At 37.3% G+C, this 9,879-nt stretch overlaps 1 long non-coding RNA gene across 1 annotated transcript in view; it reads left to right on the top strand.

Annotated features, from left to right (window-relative positions):
- Nucleotides 1–639: 639 nt before the first annotated feature.
- Nucleotides 640–9,879, top strand: part of LOC107597090 (uncharacterized) — a 17,184-nt gene continuing 7,944 nt past the window's right edge. The window contains exons 1-2 of the long non-coding RNA XR_001610432.1: nucleotides 640–954; nucleotides 4,771–5,334. This is a non-coding gene — a long non-coding RNA (uncharacterized lncRNA). The remainder of the gene's footprint in view (nucleotides 955–4,770; nucleotides 5,335–9,879) is intronic.

The raw sequence follows: 9,879 nt of genomic DNA, 5'->3' as shown, positions 1-9,879 counted from the left end.
TATAAGTGCAAATGACAAGTCTCGGTTAGCCTAACGCAGTACACGTAGCAAGGTGTGTATATATATATATATACACATATATACTACACACACACACACACACATATACACACACATCAATTGGAGCCCTAAATAACTTGGAGCAATAATTTTGCACTTAATAAAAGAAGAAGTGCACCTGTTTACCAAGATGTCTAAATGAAGAGCTGTTATGAACTGAAAAAGGGTGTAAAGAGTGTGAACATGTTAATGAACTGTCTGTATTTAGGCTAAGCACAATGCTGTAAAGTTAGTCTTAGCTAGATAAAGGAGTCAGCTATTTATTTAAAAAAAATGTTTGAAATGTTTCTTTTCCACCACATGTGATAGTCTATTAAAATTTTGACATTTTGTAAAAAAAAATAAAAATAAAATAAATAACAGAATTGCCCACTGATGAACACTGTCAATTAAATAAACCAGCGAGAGTGTGGAAAGTGTTTAAAGTGACTCATAGTTAAACAAATAAATACAAAAAAAACTGTCACCATGCACAATTACTATGAGCATTTACTTAAATGTGTTTTTGCTTGTTTGTGTATGTATTTCTTTATTTTAAATGATTGTTTCGGTCCACACACACTTAGCCACTGTGGCTTTTATTTTGTACAAATACACTTCCAGCAGTCGTTCCGAATCTTTCGATAGGGGGCGCTATCTTCACGCGCCTCTAAAAGCAACGCGACACTCTGGTCACGTGGTATGCCCGAGTAGGACGGCCATCTTCCCTAAAACACAAACAACAAGAGCGTACTAGACATCAACACGCAACGATCATTGGAGAGGGAGAGAGAGCAAACAACTGTAAACACGGACCACGATTCTCGAGGAGGAGCACAGAACACAAACAGCTGCACATGCATCCAGAGTGAAGATCGTCGAGTTCGACGGGGCGACTGGACAGTAACAAATACGGTCAGCAACTGTGTGCCTCTCTCTCCTTGAACGTCTGAAGCGTTAATGGCAGATGGGTGTTGCATTAAGTTTTATGCAAACTTGGAAGGGGACGGGCAGCGTGTGTGCGAACAGAGCTTTAACTGGCCAGCGCTTGCGTCTGTGGGAATAAATAGTGCTGTTTTAAATTGCGAGGCGTTTTGTATGTTTGCTAAGGCAGCTGTGGCCGTGGGTTGAAGGCCAAAGGAAGCCGCGGAGTGGAGTTTGGAGGGGCGCCGTGTGCGCAGGGGAGTGTGCAGGCAATGCATGCACACTCCCCCCTCCCTGTGCACGCGACGCCCCTCAAAACTCAACCAATCAATATTAAAACAACACCGAGCTGCTTCAATGCTTGTTTTCATTCCACGCGATAAATATTGAACGCGGACATTTTGCGTATGTTGCCAAATGTATGTTTCTGGGATTACGTTTGCGTCACATCGAATAGAAATGGCCCTAATGGCGAGTACTTTGCAGTTGTGTCCCATTCTGGAACGACTCGTTCTTTTGAGTCGGATCTTTTCAGTGAATCGATTGAACCGATTCACAAATGGGATCGGTTCATGAACCGGACTGACTCCGTCTGAACGGTTGTCGAGTCGTCAGCTCACTGACTCACTGAATCGCAAACTGTCAGATTCGTAACGAGTCGAGAATCATATGAGCATTTGGAGTGAATCGAGAATTTTACTCGAGTATGTTGAGTAGTCAAGTTACTTTAAAAATACTTAACTGAATAGCGTGATTGTTTCGAATAAAAAGTAGTGGAAATATGAGACCCTGGACCACAAAACCAGTCATAACTATTTTTATTTATACTGCATCTGAAAGCTGAATAATTAAGCTTTCCATTGATGTATGGTTTGTTAGGACAATATTTGGCTGAGATACAACTATTTGAAAAATTGCCTGAGGGTGCAAAAAAATCGAAATATTGAGAGAATCGCCTTTAAAGTTGTCCAAATTAAGTTCTTAGCAATGCATATTACTAATCGAAAAATAAGTTTTGATATATTTACGGTAGGAAATTGACTAAATATCTTCACGGAACACGGAACTTAATATCCAAATGATTTTTTTTGGCACAAAGGAAAAATCTATCATTTTGACCCATACAATGTAGCCTATTGTTGGCTATTGCTACAAATATACCCGTGCTACTTAAGACTGGTTTTGTGCGCCATGCTCACATATGTGCACTAGTCAAAGCATTTTAAAACTAAGATATGTCAATTAATGTACACACAAATTGTATTGACTTTGTGAACTGAATCAAGACTACAACCAACTAAACCATGGTACATGAAATTACAATAAACGCCCTTATTAGTGGAACTTGCATATTAGTATCATTATTAATAAAGTAAACATGCATTTGTGATTGTGTATGGCTTTATTAGTGCATTCAGTGTTTGTCGGGGATCACCTGATGACCTAGGGATGCACCGATATGAAAATTTTGGCCGATACCGATAACCGATTATTCTTTATTTTTGAAAGCCGATAACCGATATGTTGGCCGATAAATCTATATCCAAATTGTTATATACTTTTTGAGAGCCTGATTACAAAAAAGGTCTCATCATTAAAAGCCACATCCCAAACACTTCAACATAAGCAGCCTAGTTTGAACGGTGTACGTTTTAAAAATATTTTTACTCTCCCATTACCAAATTTAGTCATAAAAAAGTCTTACAAATAAATAAAATTATGCATAAATAATGCAAACAAGTCACTGGACATCATTACACGTGTAAAGAATCAAAATTCTTGCCATAGATCAATAAAACGGAATAGCCTCTGCACGGACAATAATTAAATTATTTTAATTACTAAACCATATTGTTGATGAAAATAATAAGAGAAAAATACAAGTGGTTGTTGTTATTAATAATATATCAATGATTTTGAAAAAGTAACAAATTAATACCACTGTTTTAAATAGCAGCCGTTGAGCTGCGCGTGCTGAAGCTGAAGAGCTGAATGAACATGGTAAACTGAAGCGTTTTGCTGGCAGCTTATTTAACTCAAGGAAATGCATCCTGAGATTAATATTAATACAACATAAACATAATATTACAACTTATATATGTACAAAATGACGCAGTTATTGCATGCTATTGTCAGAATGTGTGATCCTGTTGTGGATGTGCTCTTCCCATAACAACGCGCTGAAACACGGCAACTAAACCCAAAGAATTCACAACGTTTTATTATAATAATGTTCTCATTAGAATGTTATATACACGACATTCCCAATCATGGTTATTAATGTTGTGCACTGCTGTTTGAGCTGCGTGTGCTGAGCTAAAGATGATCACCGGTAAACTGAAGCGCTCTTTTAACTTAACCAAACGCATTCTATATGAGATAAATCAGATATACATCAAATAAACACAATATTACAATGTACAATTGCACAAAAGGCTGCAAACGAACAGCGCGCATCTGAAGTGTCTCTGAAGGAAATAATGCATTATTTATCGGCTTTAAGATATCGGCCAAATTTTCTTATCAGGCCGATACCGATAACAGAAAAAATGAGCCGATATGGGCCGATACCGATATGGTGGCCGATATATCGTGCATCCCTAATAAAAAGTATTGCTGAATCATTTTTTAACCAATTATTTGAACCATTTCATCTCTTCATACTTGAGCGGTTTGCTGTTATTTGGCAGCTGTTCACATGAGTGCAAATGCTTAAGTCCTGTGATGAATTATGAGCTCTCTCAGGCATACTGATGCATCTCTAAGTGCTTTTGAAGTTACAGGTGTCTTTAATTGCTCTTGAGATGACAGATTCTAATGTAGTACTTCATGTTAAAGAGCCAGGCTCCCCCAGTGAATACTATTTATTCTCAACGGTTTGTTCTGTTGCTTAGATATTTCTGTTGCAATGACATCTGTGGGTGCTGTTGATTAAACCCCTGAGTTTCTTTTCCATCTCCCATGCTATCCTGATTGCAGTAACTCTTCTAGTTGTGCAGTGCAGATGCCAATCTAGAAAGATTTTCGCTTCAATCTATCTGCAAAACACACGTTGTGCACACTTGCCCTTTCCAAAATATAGTGTTCTGGTAAACTTTGCCACAAATGATCATTTTTTACGGTGTTTTTCCTAAGGCATGGTTTGTTTGTGGTCTCTTTTCTTAAAGAAAATATCTTTCAGGATATTTTAAAAAGGAGAGAGGTTATTTTCATGTACGCTTGGCCTTTAAGTTGATAGGATACTGTTACAGGAGCATGTCGGGCAATGTGCGCTGCAGGATTGTTATAGTTAACTAAAGCTAGAACTAAAACTAGTAAAACATTTTTGTTCATTGAAGCAAAGCTGAAATAAAATAAAAACCTTAAACTCATTCTATTTAGCATTTCTTATTTTCATTTTAAAATTTTCATTATTTTCATTTTATTCGAAGCAATGACTAACTGGCAATAAAAAAAAATTAAATATGTTGATATTAAACAAAAAGTAAACATGACTAAATCACATAACAACATTACTAAAAAAGTAACTGAAATTAAATTGAAAACTGAAAATATAAAAATAAATTCATAATATCAATAACATTTATAAAGGGCTATATATATATATTTAGTCATTTAGCAGACTCTTTTATCCAAAGCGATTTACAAATGAGATGTGTGTATATATATATATCATATTATATATATATAATACTGAAATAACACTAGTGCGCCTTTTCTGGGTTTTAATGGTTTCAGTTATAGCGCTTGCATTAAGTCCACACTATTTTATAGTTTTATGTGGTCATTTCTTGTTTTCTCCTGCAGATAAAGGAGGGAGAGGGATTGTCGGCGTGAGGAGGGGGTCACCAGCTGGGACCTGGTCCATGCAGCATTGCCAGTACAACAGAAAGAGTTAAAAAGACACACACAAATAGAGAAGCTTAAGAGAGAAGCTTATTGGGGTCATAACTGCTTCTGGCAGCTGTATTATCAACAAGTTCGTCTCTTTTTTTTTTTTTTTGTCTCTTTGACTGTTTTGTTTGTTTCCTGTAGTCGATCGATTTAAGACGTCAGTATCAAAGCTCTGCAGTTTTCGCAGTCCAACAGGTATTACTCATTTTAGGGGGGTTTGATTTCTTTTTTTTTTGTTTCCCATTTGTTTTTATTTGTTTGTTTTCATCGGCTGTGAATGAGAGCTCTTACCGTGTCTGACCTTTTGTATTTCTGCTCTCCTGCACACACGCCCTGAGTAAGGCAGCTATAACCCTACTCTCTCTTAAGTTGGCTACTTTGAAATACACACACACATAAACACACACACACACCTTTCAGCCCTCTCACCCAGACCTGGTCCAGCCTAGTCTTGCCTGCGCCACTCCCCCGGACAGGGTAAGAATAACACATGAACTGCTGTATTTACATATATAGATATGTCTGTCAGTCATGTGTGCATTACACTTAGGGCTGAACGATTAATTGCATTTGTGATTATATCGCGATATGAAAAAACGCGATTTTTCAATCGCAGAGGCTGCGATTACACTCGGTCACGTGACACGCGAGAGTAATGACGTGTGTTCGACTTGAAGACCGATCGGTGTATGACATCAAAGTACAACGAGAGAAAGCATAAGGAAACGTCCACGCTCTCTTATAGCTCTCGCAGTACTTTGATGGCACACACCGATAAGCCTCTAAGCAGCGCTGCTTCAAGTCAAACACATCTAAGCAGTCTTCAGAGGAAGCATCAAGTTGGCACGCTACAGTGTTGCCAAGTCGCAGTTTAGGGAACCCCTCCAAAAAAAAAAACTGGTGGACCCCCCTCGAAACACGCGCGATCTGAGTTTTGTGGAGAAAATGTTCGTTTCGCAAAGAATAAAGTATTTTGAGGGCACGAAAATCAATTTTGCATTTAAAATAAGTTTTTGGATGTGTGCAGACCTTCTCTTTTGCTCGTGCAAGGTTTCACTAGCTTGCTCACCTGATGCCTGCCCTCAGTGCTTTCTCAATGCCAACGGCTCGCTTGCTCAACACAACCCAGCGTTACAATATTCCCTAATTCCAGCCAATCAGAGACGAGGCTGCTAAATTCTGATTGGCTGCCTTGACAACCATTCACAACATTTCTTGCATTACCTCCACAGCAGAAGAGGAAAAATACAGTGCATGCATAATTATTATGCAAGTTGATATTCTAAGTATATTTTTTACCACAAGCCATACCATAAGCACATTTTAACAATTCCAAACAACATCAATCTTAATAATCTTGTATTTAATCACTTATAATCTATATATTATTGTTCGTGAAGGCTGGAAGTGAAAAACGCCTTATATTCAGGTGTGCATAATTATTAAGCAGGTTATCTGTTTCTGGAAAATGGTGGCACTGGAGACTAAATGGTTCCTGGTGATTTCAGACCTAATTCTTCACATTAATTCCAAATTCTTTTGCAGTTAACATGCGTCTTTTCTTCTCTACATGTTTTTGACTGACCCTGCTGACCCACTGAGCATTTTGCTGTCCAATGGTTATGCATTAACTTTGCAATTTCTAATATTGTATTAGTTTTTAATATTTCTCATGGGCATTTAATAATTTTTGACTTTCAGTCTGAGTTAAATCTCTTTTTTGGCTCATTTTATATGTAAAAGAAAATCTGCTTAATAATTATGCACACCTGAATATCAGACATTTTTCACTTCCAGCCTTCATGAATAATTATATATCAATTATAAATGATTAAATACAAGATTAATAGTAGTTATTAAGATTGATGCTTTTTGGAATTGGTAAAATGTGCTTGGAAAAAAATATAATCAGAATATCAACTTTTTGATAGTATTTTTCCTCTTCTGCTGTCCTGGTAATGCAAAAAATGTTGTGAATGGTTGTCAAGGCAGCCAATCAGAATTTAGCAGCCTCGTCTCTGATTGGCTGGAATTATGGAATATTGTAACGCTGGGTTGTGTTGAGCAAGCGAGCCGTTGGCATTGAGAGAGCACTGAGGGAGGGCATCAGGTGAGCAAGCTAGTGAAACGTTGCATGCGCAAAAGAGAAGGTCTGCACACATCCAAAAACTTATTTTAAATGCAAAATTGATTTTCGTGCTCTCAAAATACTTTCTTCTTTGCGAGACAAACATTTTCTCCACAAAACGCTCTTTTGTGTGCTCAAAATAGGATCTTTTGCGCGCAGAATTGTTTCAGAGATGTAATACCATAGACTTCGACCTTAAAATAATATATATAATAAGGTAATATTCTTATTTATTTATCTAAAGTCTGTCTAAAGCAGTGGTTTTCAAAGTGTGGGGCGTGCCCACCAGGGGGGGCGCACGAGTATTGCAGGGGGGCACGGGCCATCAGCAGAAAAAGAAAAGAAATAAAACAGTAAACAGCAGTGATGGAAATTGATTCTTTCAAGAGATTTGTTCATTTTCAGTTCGTTCACCAAAATGATTTAGTCAGATTCGTTCACTGATTCGTTCAGTGACCATTTCTTCATATTACATAATTACGCCAGCAGGTGACAAAAAAGAGTGTCTTATGTGTTGTCTTAAGTTAACGAACGTATTCACTTGTTACAAAACCTGATTTGGCTTTATTAAAATGTGTGCATAATCTACTCATTAAATAAATAAAGTCTAAATAAGTTGTTCAGATGACCAAAGCACAAGGTTTTCTTGCATAATTAACATTTGAATTGTTTGGTCAGACAATTACACATTCATAAATCGGGGATTAAACATGGAGTTATGTTCTGTATGCTAAATATGACTATATAAACAAGCATATGTGCACAGTACCTATAACTGCGCTTTGCATCTGCTTTCTGCTGATTGCTGATCGAGATTGACATGCTAAATGACCGACTGAGCAGGTACACTCTCATTCATTTCGTTCACGAACGAGATATGTACCAGTTCGGTCATTTCATTCATGAACGAGATGTAGCAGTTCATTCAACTCGTTCACGAACGACATGTACCAGTTCAGTCATTATGTTCACGAACGAGAAGATCTCTCGATCTCGTTCAGACTCAAAAGAAACTCGTTCAGTGAAGGGTGTATTCGTTCACTACAATCAACAAATCACATGCTCCGTCACATCTCAAACTCGAAGGCTATTGGCTCGAGGTTTAGTCATTCTTTGACAGGATGAAACAGTCCACAGAGCTACCCGGTTCACTGATCTGCGCATGCGCTGCCAATAGCGCCGCGCTACTCTGGAAGGAGGAATTTCAATGAATGAGAAATATGAGTCAATGGATTACGAGAACGATTCGTTCACCTAAAAAATTTGTTCAAAAAGAATGATTCATTCACGAACGAAACATCACTAGTAAATAGGGATGCAACGATTATAGATTTTGTTGGTACGATTATTGTCTGAGGAATAATCACGGTTTCACGATTATGACGATTATTATGCATTTATTCATTTCCCAACATTACTAATGCATAAAATCACATGAACACTCTTTAGTTATTAAAGTGTTATTTATTGCTGGCTTTTGAAACAGAAATAACACAGTAACTGCTTAATAATTATGCACACCTGAATATAAGACATTTTTCACTTCCAGCATAATTATATAATTATATATCAATTATAAATGATTAAATACAAGATTAATAGTAGTTATTAAGATTGATGCTTTTTGGAAATGTGCTTGGGTGCTTGGAAAAAAATATAATCAGAATATCAACTTTTTGATAGTATTTTTCCTCTTCTGCTGTCCTGGTAATGCAAAAAATGTTGTGAATGGTTGTCAAGGCAGCCAATCAGAATTTAGCAGCCTCGTCTCTGATTGGCTGGAATTATGGAATATTGTAACGCTGGGTTGTGTTGAGCAAGCGAGCCGTTGGCATTGAGAGAGCACTGAGGGAGGGCATCAGGTGAGCAAGCTAGTGAAACGTTGCATGCGCAAAAGAGAAGGTCTGCACACATCCAAAAACTTATTTTAAATGCAAAATTGATTTTCGTGCTCTCAAAATACTTTCTTCTTTGCGAGACAAACATTTTCTCCACAAAACGCTCTTTTGTGTGCTCAAAATAGGATCTTTTGCGCGCAGAATTGTTTCAGAGATGTAATACCATAGACTTCGACCTTAAAATAATATATATAATAAGGTAATATTCTTATTTATTTATCTAAAGTCTGTCTAAAGCAGTGGTTTTCAAAGTGTGGGGCGTGCCCACCAGGGGGGGCGCACGAGTATTGCAGGGGGGCACGGGCCATCAGCAGAAAAAGAAAAGAAATAAAACAGTAAACAGTAGTGATGGAAATTGATTCTTTCAAGAGATTTGTTCATTTTCAGTTCGTTCACCAAAATGATTTAGTCAGATTCGTTCACTGATTCGTTCAGTGACCATTTCTTCATATTACATAATTACGCCAGCAGGTGACAAAAAAGAGTGTCTTATGTGTTGTCTTAAGTTAACGAACGTATTCACTTGTTACAAAACCTGATTTGGCTTTATTAAAATGTGTGCATAATCTACTCATTAAATAAATAAAGTCTAAATAAGTTGTTCAGATGACCAAAGCACAAGGTTTTCTTGCATAATTAACATTTGAATTGTTTGGTCAGACAATTACACATTCATAAATCGGGGATTAAACATGGAGTTATGTTCTGTATGCTAAATATGACTATATAAACAAGCATATGTGCACAGTACCTATAACTGCGCTTTGCATCTGCTTTCTGCTGATTGCTGATCGAGATTGACATGCTAAATGACCGACTGAGCAGGTACACTCTCATTCATTTCGTTCACGAACGAGATATGTACCAGTTCGGTCATTTCATTCATGAACGAGATGTAGCAGTTCATTCAACTCGTTCACGAACGACATGTACCAGTTCAGTCATTATGTTCACGAACGAGAAGATCTCTCGATCTCGTTCAGACTCAAAAGAAAC

Source organism: Sinocyclocheilus grahami, unplaced genomic scaffold (genome assembly GCF_001515645.1).
Source record: "Sinocyclocheilus grahami isolate Dianchi unplaced genomic scaffold, SAMN03320097.WGS_v1.1 scaffold227.1, whole genome shotgun sequence".
Taxonomy (NCBI): Eukaryota; Metazoa; Chordata; class Actinopteri; order Cypriniformes; family Cyprinidae; genus Sinocyclocheilus; species Sinocyclocheilus grahami.
The sequence above is the reverse complement of the archived record's forward strand: the minus strand, read 5'-3'. Positions and strand labels throughout refer to the sequence as shown.